Source organism: Staurois parvus, unplaced genomic scaffold, assembly GCF_062004578.1.
Source record: "Staurois parvus isolate SC_StPar_1 unplaced genomic scaffold, SC_StPar_1.0 ptg000132l, whole genome shotgun sequence".
NCBI classification, from domain to species: Eukaryota; Metazoa; Chordata; class Amphibia; order Anura; family Ranidae; genus Staurois; species Staurois parvus.
Genome location: NW_028317928.1, coordinates 9,132,062 through 9,154,563, shown reverse-complemented (window position 1 = coordinate 9,154,563; position 22,502 = coordinate 9,132,062). Strand labels below are relative to the sequence as shown.

Sequence of the window (22,502 nt, the reverse complement as noted above, 5' to 3'; positions counted from 1 at the left end):
GCTCTCCTCTAATTCTCTGTATTGTGCCGGGACCCAGATACTATTACTCAAACTTTTTCCACTCAGTGCTTTCTCAATTTTAACCCAAGTTTTCTCCGGATTATGAATCCAGTCGAAGATTCTTGCAATAATCCCCGCTTTGTAATATCTCCTAAAATCTGGTACCCCCAATCCTCCTCTTTCTTTACTTCTGGTCAGCGTTTCATAACCTATTCTAGGCTTTTTATTCCTCCATATGCATTTTATTATCATTTTCCTCAGTTCTTTAAAATATGCCTCTGGGAGTTTGATTGGGATCATTTGAAATTTATATAATACTTTGGGAACTATTACCATCTTTATCAAGTTTATGCGACCTATCCACAATGGATTTCCATTTCCCACTCTTCTCAACTCCTCCTTGATTTCATTTAATAGCGTTATATTGGCTTTATAAAGGTTCTTATTTGAGACTGATAGTTTTATTCCTAGATATTTTAATTCTTTATCTCTCCAAAGGAAAGGGAATTCCTCTTGTAGTTTTTCTTTTTCACTATTTTAGGTTTGACAGGTCTCCGTACTCCCTCAATGCTTTCATTAGATTTGGAAGTGATGTTCTAGGGTTTCCTACATAAAACATCAGGTCATCCGCATAAGCCACTACCTTGTGTTCTCTATCACCTATCTTTATTCCTTTTATGTCTATTTTCCTCCTAATCATGGACAGTAAGGGCTCCAGTGATAACACATATAGCAATGGAGACAATGGGCATCCCTGTCTTGTACCATTTGACATCTTAAAGTACTCTGATCTTCCTCCATTTACCATTATGGTAGAGGTAGGCCCTCTGTACAACTCGCCAATCCACCCTCTCATTCTATCTCCCATTCCTAATGCTTCCAGAGTATCCATCATAATACCCCAACTCACTCTGTCGAATGCCTTCTCAGCGTCTATCAACATCAGTATCATTGGGGTTTTCCCTTTTTTTGCCCTCCTGTATAAGCAACAATGATCTCAAAGCATTATCTCTACCCTCTCTTCCCGAGACAAACCCCACCTGATCTCCAGGTATCCACTCCGGCATCAGCTCTTTCAGTCTATTTGCCAGAACCTTTGCATATATTTTAGTGTCTACATTCAGCAGCGCTATTGGACGATAACTCGCACATTGTGAGGGATCTTTATCTTCCTTCTGTATCAATACTATATTCGCCTGTAAAGACTCTCCCCTTATCTCCATCCCGTTCCCCAAGGCGTTCATATAAATCTTCATTTTGGGGATTAAAAGCTCTTTATATTTTTTATAGTATTTGGCCATATATCCATCCGGACCCGGGCTTTTCCCTCCCGCCATACTTTCTAATGCTATTTTTATTTCCTCTAAAGTTATTTCTGCCTCTAGAGAGTTCCGTTGTGTTTCTCTTAATTTCGGTAGGCCTGCCTCCTCTAGGTATGTCTTTCTTTTCCCTCTATTTACTGTTTCCGTTTTCCTAAGCGTATCCTGAGGTATGATATTATACAGCTCATTATAATACTCTTTAAATATTCTAGCAATATCCTTGGTTGAGTGTACAAATTCCCCCTTGGGATTTCTTATTTTCTCGATATAATTTCTATTTTTCTTCTTTCTTAAAGTTCTCATTAAATACTTTCCCGGCCTATCTCCCCATCTGTACCTTTCACTTGTTATTTTATTAAAGACTCTTCTTTTTTCCTCCTCCATTACATTCTCTAATTCTTCTTTATTAACATCTGCATTATCTCCTTAGATCTTTCCCTTTTTATGCACCTGTTCAAGATCATATATTTCATTTAGTAATCTATTTATCTTTTCTCTCCTTTCTTTTTTCCTTTTTGCCCCCATTGCAATAAGTAGACCTCTGATGTAAACTTTATGTGCTTCCCACACCGTTGCAACCGACACATCCTCTGTTTCATTCTCTTCAAAAAAACATTTGATTTCCTTCTCAATTCTTTGACCAATCTCTTCCTCCATGAGAAGTGCCTCATTCAACCGCCATACATAACCTTCTTTCCCTTCCCTACCCCATCTTAACTTCATTGCAACTGGGGCATGATCCGACAGGGTACTTCCTTCAATTTTTACTTCTGCCACCAACTCTCTCATTCGATGTTCTACTAATATATAATCTAGTCTAGAATAAGTCTCATGCACGTGCGAAAAGAAAGTATAATCTCTCTCCTTCATATTCCTAATTCTCCAGATGTCCACCAACTGACATTCATGCATTAATTTCTTTAACATTCTCAAGGATTTGCTTTCCTCCCTCCTCACAGAGGAAGTGGTGTCTATCCGCGGATCCATACAGATGTTAAAGTCTCCCGCTACTATCATATACCCACTTTTAAAATCCATCAATCTCTTCAACACTTCTCTCATAAACCTCTCCGGCCTCTTATTTGGACTGTATATGTTTGCTATTGTACACTCAATTCCCAGTAATTTTCCTCTCAAAAATAGATACCTTCCCTCCAGATCCGTCAATCTCTCCTCCACCTCAAACCTTATATTCTTTGCGAAGCCTATAGCAACTCCTTTTGCTCTTTTAGTTGGTGAATCCGCATAGAACCATGTTGGAAAATATCTAGTCCTCAGTCTAACCTTCGACTCTATCTCTAGGTGTGTTTCCTGCAAGAATACCACTGAGGATTTTCTATGTTGAAGTTCTTTAAATAACCTGAATCTCTTTCCTGGACAGCTTAACCCTTTTACATTGTAGGTTATATATTGGATTTCTTCCATCTTACTCTTTTCCTACCTTCTCTCTCTTCCTCCTTCCCTTCCTCTTTCTTGTTCCTATAGAGCGTTTTTATCCTACTACCCTTTTCCCTCCCCCCCCCCCCTCAATACTCCCCTCAATCCCCCCCTCTCCCCCTCTTTTTAGGCCTTCACTTTGCCTAACCATCATTTTGTGGAAATAACATCCACCTTTGACTTAATCCTTAGGGCTTCACTCCTCCCATGGGCAGCCTCCCCTCCCTCCGGATCCCCCCCTTGACCCCCTCTCTACTTATACTTCTATAGAAGAAAAAAGGAGTCAAGCTGGAGGGACAAAGGAGAAAAAGGCGATGGAACGGGAGCAAGGAGAGAAAGAAAAAAAAAAAAAAACCACACACAAAAAACTTCTCTCCCTTCACTCCCCCCCCCTCCACCCATCTCCACCTGTCTCCACCTCTCCCCTTTTTTTGATCTATTTCCCTCAGATTCTTCTTCCCAACCTTTTATTTCAATTTTCTGCATTTCAAGTCTATCGCAAAAATATCTCAAGTCCTCTGGGAACCTCAACTGGGCTGTTATTCCATTTTTCCATCCTATTAAACACTCGAACTCCCCATCTATATTGCACCTTCTGTTTTTTCATCTGCTCCAGCAAAGGCCTCAGGGCTCTCCTCTTCCGGAGAGTCTCTGATGACAAGTCCGCATATATTTGAATATCCATTTCTCCATACTTTATTACTGGTTTTCCTTTAATTTTCCTCCAGATTCTTTCCCTTTGCTGTAATTCATAAAATTTAACAAGTATGTCTCTTGGCCTGTCCTTCTCATAATTCCCCTGGAGTTTCCCATTTCTGGAGATTCCTTCTATATTAGTCCTTTCCATTTCAGAGTTTCCCATTATAAAGTTCAGTATTTTGCAAACCATCTCTTCCAATATTTCTCCTTTTAAACTTTCCGGAACCCCTCTTATCCTTATATTTCTCCTTCTTTCTCTATTCTCTTGAATTTCCACCTTGTACTGCAATTTTTCCTGAGCTTTTTCCATATTAATTATCTTCTCTAATTCGGAAATAATCTGGGTCTGGTCTTTAACTTTCTGCTCCGTTTCTTCCACTCTTGGCAACAACTGCCCCAGGTCATTCCGTATATTTACCATTTCTTGCTTTATTGTTCTCTCCAGATCTTTAAACATTTCTGTCATCTCTTTTTTTTATTTGGGATTTGTAGATCTTTTTCTATCTCTGATATTTGTTGATTACTGATATCCAATTCCATTGATTGTTTAGGACTATTTTGCATACTTAAATCAGACTCTCCTTTGTCATTTCTGCTCTGGGGCCTTTCTGGGGTCACATTTCCCTGGGATGTATACTTTTTAATTGTCCCCGTTTGGGTCCCTTTAGGCCCAGTTCCTTTTGCACTTTTATTTTTCATTTCTTCTATAACTTTTATTTTCTCTCTCATGTACTTGTACTTTGCAAAACAAAGAAATCAACAAGGTGTAGAAATAGAATTCCCGGCTCTGTCTTCCCACCTTTCTGTATGCCTTAGCCTGCGCCTTGCATTCTTCTTATTCTCTGGGGGTCCCCCCTTTTCCTCTCTCTCCCTGCTTGCCACCAGCTCTATACAGTTTTTATATTTGGGGCCACCGCCAGACTCGCTCACCCTTCCAACACTTCTCGTGAGATGGCTCCAGGCTCCATCTTTCAGCTCCTTTGGTAGGTCAGCTCTCGTCCTCTCAGGGGAACCCTCCAGGACTTTCCTCCAGACTCTTCCTTCTTTGTTGGGCAGGCTCACCATCGACCGCCTGCCAGGGCTCCGGGGGAAGCAGGTCGTCCTGGCAAAACTGAGTCTCTCCTGCTCCCTGTCAGCCTCCGGCCGGGCGGCCGGCTTCCTTGCCTCCCAGAGATGCACTGCGGCCGGTCACGTGTCCCGGCCGCGCCTCCTTGTTTCCCGGCAACCAGGTATGGAGCCCAGGCTCAGCGCCCCTGCCTCTTTCCACTGGTCTCCTCTCCCAGCTCGCCCTGCCACGGGCAGCCGCTCAGCCAAGGAAGCCCGCCCGGTCGAGGTAGGTCACTCCTTCTAGGACTCCATCTTCAAAGGGGGAATTCTAGGGTCCAAGGGGGGGGGTCGGTCGGAGGAGCCCCGTGCGGTAGCTCCTACCACGAGCTCTCCGCCGCCGCCATAGTCAGGCTCCGCCCACCAGCCTTCCGGGACTCCATACCTGAGTTTTAATATATTTTTTACTTTCTACTATAAAACATATCCAAAAAAAATTTAAAAAAGTCTTCAGAAATGTAGGCCAAAATGTATTCTGCTACATATTTTTGGTAAAAAAAAAAATCCCAAAAAACTTAAATTGATTGGTTTGCGCAAAAGTTATAGCATCTACAAACTATGGTAAATATACTGTATTTATTATTATTTTTTTTTTAATATGAGTAATGGTGATGATCAGCGACTTATAGTGGGACTGCGATATTGCTGTGGACAACCTTACACTAACTGACACTGACACTAAAACAGTGATGATTGCTAAAAATATACACTGTCACTGTACTAATGACACTGTCTGGGAAGGGGTTAAACATCTAGGGCAATCAAAGGGTAAACTGTGTGCCTAGCCAGTGTTTTTGTGTACACAGTGTGATATTTGTGCTAGGTAATGTGCTGGATCCTATTCCCTGCTTTGCAGGGAAACAAAATCCAGCACAATGCCTCTGACAGAACACAGCTCTGCCTTGTTTACATAGGCAGAGATGTGTTCTGTCTCTCTCCTCACCGATCAGTGTGTGCCGGTGCTCATCCATTGGCTAATCCATTGAATAATCAGAGCAGAAGAGGTGCTCTAGGAGTGTGTGCACACCCTCCACACCATGGAGTGCAATATATATATATGTGTGATTTTGCACAGAGTGGCCACCCTGTAGCAGTACTTCTGCTAAAGGGTGGTAGGGAAGTGGTCACACTTAGTCAACTTGTGGACGTATCCTTGGTGTGGAGGTCCCTTCAAGGTGTACTGGTTGTGATGAGTGAGAAAAGTGATTAAAGAGACTTTTCCTTTACTGACTATACTTTCGTATTTATTCTGCGGGGAGCAAATCATAACCACAATTTTCATGGTTAGGCTTTGGCATGACCACAATTTTCATGGTTAGGCTTTGGCATGTCTCCACTTGGCCAGTAAAGCCAGTACACGTTGTGTCCAATATGAAGGCCCAGAAAGCCCAGAAGAAGTAGACCAGAGCCGTGGAATTTGTGGTTCCTATTGGAATGCTAAATGGCCCTGGGACTAATAAATCTCAAGAGCAGCAAGGATAAGATCAAAGGGATTGATGTGGGCAAATCGAAATGGAAGGTCATCCAGATAGTGTGATTATAGAAAACATGGAATGAGATTATTGTGTAGGCTGAACTTTCCTAAAGAAAATACTGGCTGCCTGGCTGTTTCAGGTTCTCATCTCAAAGTATTGAAATCCAAAGCAGCCAGAATTCCAACTATTTCAGAAAGAGGTCAACCACATCCGCCATATTCTTAGCACAGGTCTTCTTTAACCACTTGCCTACCAGGCACTTATACCCCCTTATTTACCAGGCCAATTTTCAGCTTTCAGCGCTGCCGCACTTTGACAATTGCGCGGTCATGCAACATTGTACCCATATGAAATTTTGATCATTTTTTTTCTCACAAATAGAGCTTTCTTTTGGTGGTATTTAATCGCCACTGGGCGCTTTACTTTTTGTGCTATAAATAAAAAAATGCAAAAAATTTTGAGAAAAAAAAAAAGTTTCTTTGTTTCTTTTATAAAATTTTTCAAACAGGTATTTTTTCTCCTTCACTGATGTGCGCTGATGAGGCAGCACTGATGGGCACTGATAGGCAGCACTGATGGGCAGCACTAAAGGGCACTGATAGGCAGTACTAATGAGGTGTCACGGATAGGCGGCACTAATATGCAGCACTGATAGGTGACACTGATTATGGGTACTGATAGACGGCACTGACTGGCATCACTGCTGGGCACTGACTGGCAGCACTGACTGGAACAACCCCTGGGCACTGACTGGAACAACCCCTGGGCACTGACTGGCAGCACTGCTGGGCTGCACTGGTGGGTGGCACTGCTGGGCTGCACTGGTGGGTGGCACTGGTGGGCACAGGTGGGTGGCACAGGTGGGTGGCACTTCTGGGCACAGGTGGGTGGCACTTCTGGGCACAGGTGGGTGATCTGCTGGGCATGGGTGGGCGGAGCTAGTGGGCACACTGCTGGGCACAGGTGGGCAGAACTTGCGGGTGGCACTGCTGGGCACCGATCATCGTGGCACTGATCATCAGTGCCCTGATGATCGGTGCCGATCCCCGCTCTGACAACTGCCGGTTCTCGGCAGTACTTTCCTCGCGATCTGACAGCGTAAGGAAAGTGCAGCCGAGAACCGGCACTTGCATTTCCCTCTGATCAGCGTGTCATTGGACACCGCTGATCACGTGGTAAAAGGCCGCTGTGATTGGCCTTTTACCACATCACGTGATCAGCTGTGTCCGTAGGACACAGCGATCAAGGAGATCGCCGGGTGCGCGCCCCCTGGGGCCCCCTGGGGCTGGTGCTACTTTTTTTGTCATAACTTTTTTTTTTTTTTTTTAACTATTTTTTTGGTTGAATTGGATGGACTTTTGTTTTTTTTTTTCAACCAGAATTACTATGTAACTATGAATTGGGCTTGATGTTAGTGCCTCTGACTCCCCCTATACTGTGCCCTCCTGATTCCAGTATTGTGCTCTCCTGACTTACCCTGTACTGTGCCCTCCTGATCCCAGTATTGTGCCCTCCTGATTTCCCCTGTACTGTGCCCTCCTGATCCCAGTATTGTGCCCTCCTGATGCCAGTATCGTGCTCTCCTGTACCCCCCCCCCCCCGTACTGTGCCCTTTGTTTTGATCAATAAATATATGTTTGATTCTATCAACAATTCATACTTTAATTCTTGAGAGTAGGTGCGTAAATTGGGGCAGTCTGGTAGGGGCCCCAGTGCATTTCGTTGGGGCAAGATGCTAATAAGATGAACCTTGTTTGACTGAGTGAAGCAGCACAGGACTTTCTAGAAAGGGAATCCTTGTGGATACGTAAAGCCTGGTACGCACTCTGAGAACATTGGATGAAGGATCATCCATTTTTTTTGTACGTTTGTCAAAAACAAACAAGTTACTAGAGTTACAATAATCCTCATTAGACAGAATACAAGTTCCTGCGATAATGTATTGTATTGCAATGTACTATTTTGTTTCGGTCTTGGTAACTTGATTTTTTAATGGACAAATACTGTACTTGACCAGGAGACTAAAGATGGCTTGTCCCCCTTTCCCGTTGACCATTACCTCCTCCCCTTCACATTAATTAACCTCTCGGACAACAAGCTGGAGTTAACAGCTAAAACAGCCTTTTATTACAACAACAATAAATCACATTTGTAAATAATGTCAGCACAGTATAACTGGAGCTTCAAGGTCCTAGTAGGCATCAATAAATCAAACTACCTGCGTCCTACTTAACATAGGCCTTCAGCCGCAATACCACCGACAACCACCACAGATACCACCATCAGAAAAGACTGGGAGCCGTACCTCAGACGGGTCCCTACAAAGTACATTTTTGTGCCCACAATAACCTACGAGGACTTTGCACCCTGCTGGCTGCTGGCAACATTAACCAACACGACCACAACCTAAAAAACAGGCAAGACACAACGGGCAGGAGGGAGGGAAGTTTTCCTTTGCTAATTTTCCTTCCGACTGAAGACCTCTTCCCACATCCCGTCCAAACCACCTCCCTGTGGCTCCACCAGCTCCTAACTTAACCACTTAGCACTCCCCGTCCTATTTTCTTGTCAACTTAGATGACTCTCCTCGCTCCACCCCTTTAACCCCTGTCATGCCGGCCCTCCGCTCATGTCTTCTCCTCTCTTCTTAACTCCCGGCCTCCCTGATTAAACAAAAATCGTTCGTTCTGTCATCATACAAGAAAAATGTTTGTGCTTGTCCCTTCATAAAATCTCACATGACCGGTCATGATAGGCTTTCTCAAGCTGTTAGTAATGGGCTGAATACCCCCCTGTTCGGCTCGCGGTTGAACATCTGAACCTACAGAATGTTCGACAGCAAACTTTGAACAAGACTTCCCCCCATTCTCTGGAACTCACTACCCCAATCCATCAGACTGTCACCTGCCCTCCTCACCTTTAGGCGCACCCTGAAAACCCATCTCTTCAGGGAAGTCTACCCCACTCTCACCTAACAGCCGATCTCCTCCACTCCACCCACTACTCCATCCCCCACAGCCACTTCCTCCTGTACCACTATCCCAGGGGTCTGCAACCTTTAAGACATAAAGAGCCACTTGGACCCATTTCCGAGAGGGAAAAAAAGACTGGGAGCCGCAAAACCATTGCAACATTTAAAACAAATCCGACACTGCATATATTGCAAAAAGCGCTCTGGTCATGAAGGGGGTTTAAGAGCCCAGTAAGCAAAGGGTTAATCAGGGCCACAGTGTATCGTCATAATCACAATCATAGCCTGGTGGGCAACCTTTTTTTTCAACTGAGCCAAATCTCGCCAAAACCACGATTGAAATTTATTTTGAGAGCCACATTTTTAAAACTGAAAATACATCCCCCATATAGTAATTCATCCCCCATATAGTAATTCATCCCCCATAGTAATTCATCCCCCATATAGTAATTCATCCCCCATATTAAGTCCCCAAGTCCCCCCTGTGTCAATTCACTTACCTTTGCTCCGCGCGTTCCTCTCGCTGTGTTCCCGCGCCGTTCCGGTGTAGCATGAAAATCTGTCTCCTATGAGGATCTGTCCCCCTCGACGTATCTGCGCATGTGCCAGTTTCAGGCATTAGCAGCCGATCGGCGATCTCCGGCACATGCGCAGATACGTCGAGGGGGACAGATCCTCATAGGAGACAGATTTTCATGCTACACCGGTCTTTAGGGTGGACTGAGAGGAGCCTAGCTCCGCGGGCCGGATTAAAAGGTCCACCGGGCCGTAGTTTGCCCATTGCTGCCCTATTGCCTGTCACCTGGTGGGCAGTGTGCTCCGGAGCCGCAGCCAAAGTGAAAAAGAGCCGCATGCGGCTCTGGAGCCACAGGTTGCCGACACCCGCACTATCCCCTCCCTCCTAGATTGTAAGCTCAAAAGAGCAGGGCCCTCGAACCCCTTGTGTATTGTTTTGTTACTGTATTGTCTCATGTACAGTCCCCCCTACAACGTACAGTGCTGAGCAAACCTTTTGGCGCTATATAAATACTGTTTAATAATAATAATAACAATTTGCTGAGCGGTATCTTTCCGCATCTGAGTATGTAGTAAGATCCTGCTTGGTTACTAAAATACTAAAATATTATGAAGTCATGCGGTATTTTAGTAGTGAAACATTCATTCATGTTTCATCTGTTAGTGGGGTTCCCCGCTGACAGCAGAATGGAATTGTCAGTATTGCCCATCAATAAAAAAAATGTAAATAAACTACATAAGGTCCCCCCTCCCATCTATATCAAGCCCTTCGGATCTGATATTGATTTTGAGGAGAAACCGCCATGCCAAAATTTTTAATAAAATGGCCCCAAAATCCATACCAGACCCTTCTCCGAGCATGCAGCCCGGTAGGTCAGGAAAGGGGGGGGACGAGTAAGCACCCCCCACCCTCCTAAACCATACCAGGCCACATGTCCTCACATGTTGATGGGGACAAGGGCCTCTTTCCCACAACAGTGGCCAGTGGTTATTGGGGTCTGTGGGTGGGGTGCTTACCAATTGTTTTCTTGGTGACTGTGGTCCCAGCTGCCTGGAGATCACTGACAAGATCCTCACGTGTAGTTCTGGGATGATTCCTCACTGTTCTCATGATCATTGACACTCTACGAAGTGAGATCTTGCATGGTGCACCAGACCTAGGGAGACTGAAAGTTGTTATGTGTTTCTTCCATTTGCGAATGATTGCGCCAACTGTTGTCACCTTCTCACCAAGCTGCTTGGCGATAGTTTGGTAGCCCAGTCCAGCCTTGTGTATGTCTACAATCTTGTCCCTGACATCCTTGGACAGCTCTTTGGTCTTTGCCATGGTGGAGAGTCTGATTGTTTGATTGCTCCTGTGGACAGGTGTCTTTTATACAGGTAATAAAATGAGATTAGCAGCACTCCCTTTAAGTGACTGCTTCTAATCTCAGCCTGTTACCTGTATGAAAGACACCTGGTAGCCAGAAATCCTGCTGAATGATAGGGTATCAAATATTTATTTTTGTTGCTATTCTGTCTCTCAGTGTTACAATACACCGAACATTCGATTTTTAGACTGATCATTTCTTTGTGAGTGGGCAAACATTCAAAATCAGCAGGGGATCACATATCTATTTCCTTCACTGTGTGTATATATACAGTTGCAAGAAAAAGTATGTGAACCCCTTGGTATTACGTGGAATTTTGCATGAATTGGACATAAAATGTGCTCTGAACGTCATCTAAGTCACAATAGAAGAACACAGTCTGCTGAACATAATACTACACAAACATTAGATGTTGCCACGGTTTAATTGCACATAACATGTAAACATTCACAGTGCAGGGAGGAAAAAGTATGTGAACCTTTGGACTTAATAACTGGTTGATCCTCCTTTGGCAGCAATAACCTCAACCAAACGTTTCCTGTAGTTACAGATCAGACCTGCACAACGATCTGGAGTAATTTTGGACCCCTCCTCTTCACAAAACTGTTTCAGTGTAGCAATATTCTTGATGTCTGGTGTGAATCAGTCTCTTAAGGTCATGCCACAGCATTTCAATCGGGTTGAGGTCAGGACTCTGACTGGGCCACTCCAGAAAACGTATTCTGTGCTGTTGCAGCCATTGTTTTGTTGAATTACTTGTATGCTTTGGGTCATTGTCCTGTTGCATCACCCATCCTCTGCCAAGCTTCAGTTGGTGGACAGATGGTCGTACGTTTTCCTGCTAAATGTCTTGATAAACTCTGGAATTCATTTTCCCATCAATGACAACAATCCGTCCAGGCCCTGAGGCAGCAAAGCAGCCCCAAACCATGATGCTCCCTCCGCCATGTTTTACAGTGGGGATGAGGTTTTGATGTTGGTGTGCTGTGCCTTTTTTTCTCCACACATAGTGTTGTGTGTTCTTCCCAAACAACTCAATCTTGGTTTCACCTGTCCACAGTATATTTTGCCAGTAGTGCTGTGGAACATCCAGGTGCTCTTTTGCAAACTTCAAACGTGCTGCAATATTCTTTTTGGACAGCAATGGCTTCCTCCGTGGTGTCCTCCCATGTACTCCATTCTTGTTTAATGTTTTCGTTATTGTAGATGTGTCAACAAAAATGTTAGCATGTGCCAGAGATTTCTGTAGGTCTTTAGCTGACACTCTGGGATTCTTCTTTACCTCATGCAGCATTCTGCGCTGTGCTCTTGCAGTCATTTTTACAGGACAACCACGCCTAGGGAGAGTAGCAACAGTGCTAAACTTTCTACATTTGTAGACAGTCTGTCTTACCGTGGACACATGAACATCAAGGCTTTTGGAGATACTTTTATAACCCTTTCCAGCTTCATGCAAGTCAACAATTCTTGATCGTAGGTCTTCTGAGAGCTCTTTTCTGCGAGGCATGGTTCACATCAGACAATGCTTCTTGAAACCAGTAAACCCAAAACAGGTGTGTGTTTTTTAAGGACAGGACAGCTGTCAGCAGCACATCCAATATCATCACACTGATTGGAGTCAAGGTTGGCTCACTCCTGGCTCCAATTAGCTCTGGGAGAAGTCATTAAGCTAGGGCCTCACATACTTTTTCCTCCCTGCACTGTGAATGTTTACATGTTATGTGCAATTAAACCATGGCAACATCTAATGTTTGTGTAGTATTATGTTCAGCAGACTGTGTTCTTCTATTGTTGTGACTTACATGACGTTCAGAGCACATTTTATGCCCAATTCATGCAAAACTCCACGTAATCCCAAGGGGTTCACATACTTTTTCTTTATTGCGTGTGTGTGTGTGTGTGTGTGTGTGTGTGTGTGTGTGATATTTTTAAAATATATTCTTCATATTTTTCACATATAAAAAAGTCATTCTAACATATATTTTTACATATATATGTAAATGCATTCCAAAAATGTAGATCAAGTGTAAAGTGTGTGTATATGTATATATATATGTAGAGATGTGCTGGTTGCTTTAAATCTTAAACAGCAGTTGCAAAGCATTTTTTTCTTTTCTCTCTTTGTGAGTGACAAACAGGAAAAGCAGGATTGTGCTCTAATTGGTTTTTGCTACAGCTGAAAAGGATCCACCCATAGCAGCACTGTTGCAGCTGAACTTATGATTGGCTGTGGAGGAAAGGAGAGAGGAAAAAGGAAGAAGAAGCACATGGGGGGAAGGAGACCTTTTCAGGGGACCGCATGGAGCAAGGGCTCCTGGTGTAGTCAGTCTCACTCTCTGTACTGCTAGAGCCCATGGGCTGGGCTGGGAGTGTGTAGCAGAGGAATTGTTGCAGGAGGACAGTTTGCAAATCAAAGATTGCCCTGCCTGACACTCAGGATTACAGCCACTCAAGTGCATGTGTCTCTCAAAGTCTGGAGCTGCTGAAAGAGAGAGGATTTCTACTACTGTCTAATGCTATCTAGAGGACAATCCAGAAACAGTGAGTACTCTGTGATGAAAGGGGATTTTGATATTGCTGCACTTGCTGTTCATCTCTGGAGAATGGTCATGAGAAAGCCTGCTCTCTAATTCTCAGAGTGACACAGATCTTGGAAAGCCCAAGCTGCTCAGAATTAGCTATTCCTGCTGCTGATCGATGAGAGAACTCTGTCTCTGTATATTACTGGTTTGTCTCCTCAAGACTTGTACTGTGGCTGAAGAGTGTGTTTAGTTCCAAATCCCCACAGAAGCTTGCTGCTCTGAATATACTGAGCAAGTGTCAGTATATCAGGATTTCCCCTGTATGGTAAAGATTTGTTGAAGTGTTGTTTTTTCTATTGCAATGTTCACTGGAAGATTCTGCTTAAAGGAGACTGTGCTATCTTGCTACCCCTGGATTACAAATACTCTCCCATGCAGAGATGAGCGCTCTTCCATTGATTAAAGGGCCCCAACGTTGAGAGACTTTAAGTTTCATCCCACTGGCCAGTGGTTAGGTAGGACATTTCTGCTCTAGATAGTATTGCTATAGCAAATGTCAATAAGATGCTAAATCTCATTGATAGCAATTGTTTCATGTGTCAATGTCACTCTCATATGCAACCCTAGTCAGTGTGATACTAGTCAGTTTTTGGAGAATTTGGCGAGTGAATTGTGACTTCTTACTAACGGTGTTATGCAAAGTGGAATCTGTGTTTTATGTACATCACCTGTGTTAAATCAGCTAGTTCTTTTTCAGGGTTTGTCTTCTTCAATAAAACCCATAAAAAATATTCTCAGAGTGTCGAAGTGTTCTGGTTATAATCGGAGGTGTCACCAGATTCAGGTGAGACATCTGCCATGAAATCACAAGGAGGTGAGGTTCACCGCTCCCCCTTGTGATGTCATCCTATGCTGTGATTGACCAAAGCATTGCACCTGACCACTTGTGATTGGTCAAAGCAATTCACCTGACCACAGATCAAGTGCAATGCTTTGAAACCCACCCCCTTGTGATGTCGTCCTATGCTGTGATTGGCCAGGTGCATTGCTTTGGCCAATCACAATGCACTGTAAGGCGCAGTGGGGCACAGTGGACGAACAGCCCGCCGAACGCCCGTATCGTTCATGTGTTCAGCAAACATATGAATGGCCCATGTTCGAGTCGAACATCCAACACTACAAGCTGTGTACTGGTGATCATATTATCGGACAAACACTCTGAAAATGGTATTTTCTTTCTGATTGTAAAAGCTTAACTTGTGGAGGTATCCCGAGTGTGTGGATCCCTTCAAGGTTTACTGGTTGTGATGAGTGAGGAAAGTGGTTAAAGTGGCAGAGCGGGGTCAGTGCATGCTGAAGCGCACAGTGCGCAGAAGTCGACAACTGTCTGCAGAGTCAATAGTTAAAGACCTCCAAACGTGGTGTGGCCTTCAGATTAGCACAACAGTGCGTAGAGAGAGCTTCATGGAATGGTTATCCACGGCCGATCAGTTGCATTCAAGCCTTACATCACCAAGTGCAATGCAAAGTGTCGGATGCTGTGGTGTAAAGCACACCACCACTGGACTCTAGAGCAGTGGAGACATTTTCTCTGGAGTGACCAATCATGCTTCTCTGTCTGGCAATCCGATGGACGTGTCTGGCGGTTGCCAGGAGAACAGTACTTGCCTGACTGCATTGTGCCAAGTGTAAAGTTTGGTGGTGGGGGGATTATGGTGTTGTTTTTCAGGGGTTGGGCTTGGCCCCCTAGGTCCAGTGAAGGAAACTCTTAAAGTGTCAGCATACCAAGACATTTTGGATAATTACCTGCTCCAAACTTTGTGGGAAGAGTTTGGGGATGGCCCCTTCCTGTTCCAACATGACTGCCCACCAGTGCACAAAGCGAGGTCCATAAAAACATGAAGGAGCCAGTTTGGGGTGGAGGAACTTGACTGGCCTTAACAGAGTGCTGACCTCAACCCCAAAGAACACCTTTGGGATGAATTAGAGCGAAGACTGCGAGCCAGGCCTCCTCCCCCGACATCAGTGCCTGACCTCACAAATGTGCTTCTGGAAGAATGGTCCAGCCTTCCCATAGACACACTCCTAAACCTTGTAGACAACCTTCCCAGAAGAGTTGAAGCTGTTATAGCTGCAAAGGGCGGGCCGACTCAATATTGAAAGGCAGGTGGCCCAATACATTTGGCAATATAATGTATGTTCTGGTTTGATAACTTGCTGGCTACAGTGTTCTGTGGTCAAAAATGTACAAATGTCTTATTTAAATCCTGGGAACAAAATGTGTATTCTTATGTATATCTATATATTTGATATAGAACATTTGTACACATCCCCTTCCAAGTGTGTACCCTTCTCCCCTCCATTTTTCTTATGGGATGCCCTTGCTCCTGGGCTCAGGAGCCATTTTTGTACCCATTTTTCCAGATTATTATTATTATACAGTATTTATAAAGCGCCAACGGTTAGCTCAGCGCTGTACATTACAAAGGGGGACAGAACATGTGACAGAACAATACAATGCAAAACATGAGGGGATCGAGGGCCCTGCTCTTTCGAGCTTACAATCTAGGAGCCAATGGGGACAAGGCTGTTTTTAGGGGGACGTGAGTGTAGCACCCTCTAGAGTGCTACTAGAATAGTGTAGTGTACTGTAGGTAAAATCATTGTGTATGACTCATGGTAATTGTGTGAGTCTGTTATTGAGGTTGGGTCAGCTGGATGACTCAACAGTTTGTGGCTCTATCGCCTCCTCCTGACTTCCAGAAGTCAGTGAGCAGGAATCGGTGGAGGTCTAATCTGCATATTCATGTGAGCCCAACCAATCCCAGGTTTTGAGGCCCTGGTAGAGTGGTGGACTGGCCTATAAATATGGGAGAGTCAGGCTGACAGGAGTGCTGAGAAGATTGTTGGTGCCTGGGAGGGAGCACAGCACTGGGTTCAATCTTATATCCTTGTCCTAGGAGAACTTCTAAGAAGCCAGGAGGGTCGGTAGTGCTTGCAGGCTGTGGAGCTGGCAGCAGCTGCCACTGATCCGCAACGACTGATGGCTTTCAGGAAAAGAACAGTCCAGGATCTGCTTTAGTACATAGGAAGGAAGTGCCTCCCCTTCCATTGATTCAAGCCAAACTGGGCAACCCATCATCCTATTTCCCATTCCAAGTTGAATTCCCTTATTTAAACAACAAAACCAAGCCCATGGACTGGTCACTGTCTTTGGATGCAAGTCTGTGCAAAAAATATCTGTTGCCTGACTGTGCGGAGGGAAGCTTAAAGTGTAACTAAACCCACAACAGTACAATCTGTATATACAGCAAAGCATGATTGTTATACTCACCATGGAACCTAAGGGGATTAATCCTTCGCATTGTGCAAAAAGGCTGTTTGATCCTGTCTTCTCTGATCCTCCTCTTGTTGAAATGACCACCTGATACAGACTGAAACCGTAGCCACATACACATGCTCAGTTTGGTGTGTATTGCTAGCGAGATTTTTTTCCTTGGGAGAGTACATGTGATTAGCACAGGGCCAATCAGCACTGTCCAGACAGAGGGTCAAGGGTTTCACATCAGAAAGAAAATTCCTCCTACAAGCTTTAACCAGTGTCCTGCTGAGTCACAAGACTGCTCTATACTGCTGATGAGAAAAGGGATTTATCAGTTTATATTTACTAAACTAATAGCATTTCCATGTTCTGTGTACTGTGGGAGACCAGATATAGTGAATGCAGGGTCCGGGGAGAGCGGATATAGTGAATGCGGGGTCCAGGGAGACCAGATATAGTGAATGCGGGGTCCGGGGAGAGCGGATATAGTGAATGCGGGGTCCAGGCAGAACGGATATAGTGAATGCGGGGTCCAGGGAGAGCGGATATAGTGAATGCGGGGTCCAGGGAGAGCGGATATAGTGAATGGGGGGTCCAGGGAGAGCGGATATAGTGAATGGGGGGTCCAGGCAGAGCAGATATAGTGAATGGAGGGTCCGGGGAGAGCATATATAGTGAATGGAGGGTCCGGGGAGAGCATATATAGTGAATGGAGGGTCCGGGGAGAGCATATATAGTGAATGGAGGGTCCGGGGAGAGCAAATATAGTGAATGGAGGGTCCGGGGAGAGCGGATAAAGTCATTGCAGGGTTCGGGAAGAGCGGATATAGTGAATGCAGGGTCTGGGGAGAGATGATATAGTGACTGTAGGGTCCGGAGAGACCAGCTATAGTGAATGCAGGGTTCGTAGAGAGCGGATATAGTGAATGCAGGGTTCTGGGGGACCATATATAGTGATTGCAGGGTCCGGGGAGAGCAGATATAGTGAATGCAGGGTCTGGGGAGAACGGATATAGTGAATGCGGGGTCCGGGGAGAGCGAATATAGGGAATGCAGGGTCTGGGGAGACCAGATATAGTGAAGGCAGGGTCCTGGGAGAGCGGATATAGTGAATGCAGAGTTCAGGGAGAGCGGACATAGTGAATGCAGCATCCGGGGAGAGCGGATATAGTGAATACAGGGTCCTGGGAGAAGGGATATAGTGAATACAGGGTCCTGGGAGAAGGGATATAGTGAATGCACGGTTTGGGGAGAGCGGATATAATGAATAGTCATATAATATAATGAATAGGGTCCGGGGAGGGCGGATATAGTAAATGCAGGGGCCCGGGGAGACCAGATATAGTGAATGCGGGGTCTGGGGAGAACTAATATGGTGAATGCAGGGTCCGAAGAGACCAGATATAGTGAATGCAGGGTCCGGGGAGACCAGATATAGTGAATGGAGGGTCCAGGGAGAGCGGATATAGTGAATGCAGGGTCCGGGGTTTAGTAACACTTTAATGGTACCCACAACACAGTGGCCCTTGTGAGGGTAGCGCTACACGTACTTTGTAAAAACAGTAAAAAAAAGAAGAAAACACTGTATGAGTATTGATTATTTTTTATTAGACATCTGTTGTGCATTTAGCTAAACTATATTACAATTTACGTTTCAACATTTTTTCAAACTACTCAAGTTGAAGGTTTCCCTTTCTACTGACCATCATCCAGAGTGGGAAAAATCTTTTTACTTCTTCCACTTTAGTTTCCTCTCCGTTTTCTTCATTTTCTTCTTCATCGGCGTCTCTCCTGGTAGAAGACACAGGTATTGTTAAATAAAACAGCGCTGAATATTATACAACAACTGTATTTCGTTGGGACCAAATGTAGATCTTTATATCACTAGAGGGGTCACCGGCAGGAGGAAGGAGGTCCTGATTCCCCTATATAGATCTTTATATCACTAGAGGGGGTCACCGGCAAGAGGAAGGAGGTCCCGATTCCTCCATATAGATCTTTATATCACTAGAGGGGTCACTGGCAGGAGGAAGGAGGTCCTGATTCGTCCGTATAGATCTTTATGTCATTAGAGGGGTCATCGGCAGGAGGAAGGAGGTCCCGATTGCTCTATATAAATCTTTATATCACTAGAGGGATCTCCGGCAGGAGGAAGGAGGTCCTGATTCCTCTATATAAATCTTTATATCACTAGAGGGGTCACCAGCGGGAGGAAAGAGGTCCTTATTCTTCTATATAGATCTTTAGTTAGACCTCATTCAGAATACTGTGTCCAGTTCTGGTGATCTCACTTACGAAAAGATATTGATAAGGTAGAACAAGTCCAGAGTCGGGAACAAAAATGGTGAAAGGTCCGGGGGATGAAACATATCAGGAGAGACCTCAGGAACTTAACATGTACAGTCTGGAGGAAAGAAGGGAAAGGGGAGACATGAGTGAAACCTCTAAATACATCAAGGTGGTGAATCAGGATCAGGAGGGCAGGATTGTCAACATGAAACCAAAATCAAGAACACGGGGACATGACCTTGAACTAACTGGAGGAAAGTTCAAAACTAATCTCAGAAAGTACTATTTTACTGAAAGAGTAGTTGGTGAGGTAGTGAGCCAGTCAACAGTACACAGCTTCAAATATGTGGGACAAGCATAGATTGATCGATCGATCGATCGATCTATCTATCCAGTCGTATCCGACCCTTGGCGATTGCATGGACCGTCACTCATAAGCGACTTTTTCCACTTCATGTGAAGTTTTTTATTACAAAATTACAGATTTTTTTACCATATAAAATATACATGTAAATGCATTCCAAAAATGTAGATTAAATGTATTTTTAAAGACATACAGTATATTTGAAAAACTATTTTTAAAAATAGTTTTCATATATTTTGTAAAAGAAAACGCATTTCAACATACAATATATATTTCAAATATATTTTTCTTCCATGTGAGTCCTTTTGTCCTATTTGGAGGATCTCCCAGGATCAGTGGGGCCGATGTATCCAACTGAAAGTTAACAAGTGATTACATTCCTCGGAAAGTGTGCTAAGGACTATAGCTCCCCCAACTAAAGGAGGTATGTAGGAATGTTGAAATGCATTTTTTTATCTATAACACAAAATATATGAAAAATATTTTTAAAACTATACTTATTTTTTTTTTCTTCAGATTTTTTTAACATATAAAGTAATTTTAACATATATTTTTACATATATTTGTAAATTAATTCCAAAAATGTAAATTTGTATTTTTAAAGACATACAATATATTTGAAATATTGATATTTGAAAATGTATTTTTAAAAATATTTTCATGTATTTTGTAAAAGAAAACGCATTTCAACATATAGTAATGTAACTAAAAATAGTAAAAAAAAAAGAAGACTACACGATGTATGAATATTGATTATTATTTATCAGACATCTGTTGTGCATTTAGATAAATGATATTCCACATCAGATGATTTACAAGTCACCTTTCAACCTGTCTTTCTAATGATCAGCGTCCACAATACACCCTGCCATGTCTGATCCCGCATCTTTTTACATCCTTAACTTTAGTATCCCCTTCATTTTCTTCGTTTTCTTCTTCTTCGGTGTCTCTCCTGAGAGGAAACGGTCATTGTGTACAAACAACCACCTTGATTTATAGGCAAAAACTGGATTTCACGGGTTGAGGTAAAAGGCCAATCACAGTGGCCTTTTACCACGTGATCAGCTGTATCCAATACAGTTGCTGGTTATCGGCTGCACTTTCCTCACGCTGTCACAGCGAGTGAGGGGGCAGGGCTGAAGGGACCGGTGTGGTAGGGAAGAGTGGTGGGGGCATGGCAGGGTATGTGCAGGGGGGGGAAGCAGGGGGAGAAATGTCAGACGTGGCAGAAGGTGTCGGGGGCATATTGTCGTCCACTAATCAGAGCTGGTAGTTTGTCCAGCAGAGTCTTCTGAACAGTTGTGCCATCAGGTCAGTGACCACGAGCCTTTAGCAGATGGCGGAATGCAGGTCTGTACAGTGTACGGACCTGGCCAGCTGGAAGCAGTGCTGTAGGTCTGTACATTGTACAGATTTGGCAGCAAAAGGGTTAAAAGGCTATATTTTTACAGGCTCACCTCTGTTTACGAATTGAATGCGCTCTGCGGGACTTTTTGTATCGTGAAAAATTCGTAAACCGAAACGCCGTTTCCCATAGGAATGCATTGAAAACCAATTAATCCATTCTGGAGGTCAGAAAAAAGGAAAAAAAAGTCTTCTATCTGTTCAAAACTCTTTATAAAGTGCACTTTAAAGGCATAAATACTGTACAGGGACACGATTAAAAATTAATTCGTTAATGCATTGAAAACCAATTAATCCGTTCTTATTGAGAAAAAAATTCGTAAACCGAGGCATTATTTTCAATGGATTTTCATTCGTAAACCGAAAATTATGTTAACCGAGGCGTTTGTAAACCGAGGTACGTCTGTATTTTTAAAAAAAGTCTTCTAGATACTTACTCTTCCTCACAGAGAGACAAGGAGACGATCCCAAGAAAGAAAAGGAGTAACAGGGATTTCTTCAAGGTGAACATCTTTGGGCTCTGTGGATCATTTTGGATTCATGGAAAGAAAAAGAAGACAAAATTGGAAAGACGACTCAAAAATAACCCGAGAAAGGATGTTAGACTGAAAATCAATTTGTATGAACCTGCACTGGCATCTCCAATAGCTTCTATAGGTTTTTTTTCTTGTATGAATGAGAACAGTCCCCAGATGATGGTCTCTATGATTGGATGGTGTTGGGCTTGAACATAAGTTCGACTCCAACATCAGCTGTTCGTGTGTTCTGGGAACAAAAAGTGTGGATCATATGGTTCAGTAAGGGAGGCCACTTGCTTGTCCCCCCCTTTCCTTTCCTGACCTGCCATGCTGCATGCTCAGAAAAGGCTCTGATATGGATTTTGGGGGGGACCTCCCAAAATACACACTAGACCTGAAGGGCTTTAATTTTTTTTATTCTGTCTTAAGAGAATTTTCATAACCTCTGGCCAATTTTAGTGTTTTCTGGTTTGAATTTCGTGAAACAATTTTAATTTTCCCATTATTGTGCAAAAATGATAGGAGTAACCTTGACATTATTTAAAATCAAAATAAAACAGAGGAGTCATTTAAAGTTTACCTGAAATCTGAAGACCGAGGATTCTTTCCTTATGAATAATTATAATAGGATGAATAATATAATACAGATATTCCAGCGTATACTTACCGGGGAGGTCAGTTGGTGCTGAGAATGTAGACAGATGGAAGACTTCAGTGGAGGTCTACTCTATGAAGAACGGGGTCGGCTTATATAATAGAAGATGAAGAAGTTGAGTACACAGAAGGTTTAATTAATGTTTGAGGTAATAGTCACATCTTTCTCAGGAACACATAACTCAGCATATGAATCTACAAAAATATTTACCTCCTACCCTCCAGGTGGGACAAATATCAGCACCCAGTAAGCATTTCAAACATTCCCTGGATCTGCTATTTACCCATATGGAAGAGAAATATATTCAGGAAAAAAAAATTATACATGCAACATATATTTACAATAAATATTTACAATAAGAAAGCACAGAGAGATAAGTGAGTGTTGAAGTCAAACAAGCTGCTGAAACACCAAAATGTACCAAAAAACCTCCAAAGCATCAAATATAAAATAGGTGCAGCGCTAAAATCTTAAAATTGCCAAGTGTCAAAATTACATATGCAATAAATATCAAACATATATTAACCCCTTCAC

General features: G+C 43.5%; 1 long non-coding RNA gene across 2 annotated transcripts; it reads right to left on the bottom strand.

Annotated features, from left to right (window-relative positions):
• Nucleotides 1–18,325: 18,325 nt before the first annotated feature.
• LOC149466319 (uncharacterized) lies at nt 18,326–22,197 on the bottom strand. 2 transcript variants are annotated; one of them, XR_016312124.1, is made up of 5 exons: nt 22,179–22,197; nt 21,981–22,059; nt 21,423–21,560; nt 21,233–21,315; nt 18,326–18,529 (listed from the first exon to the last, which is right to left on the bottom strand). It is a non-coding gene; the product is annotated as an uncharacterized LOC149466319 (long non-coding RNA). The 2 variants fall into 2 exon arrangements; XR_016312123.1 differs by lacking the exon at nt 22,179–22,197 and having other exon boundaries at nt 21,981–22,078.
• Nucleotides 22,198–22,502: the final 305 nt, after the last annotated feature.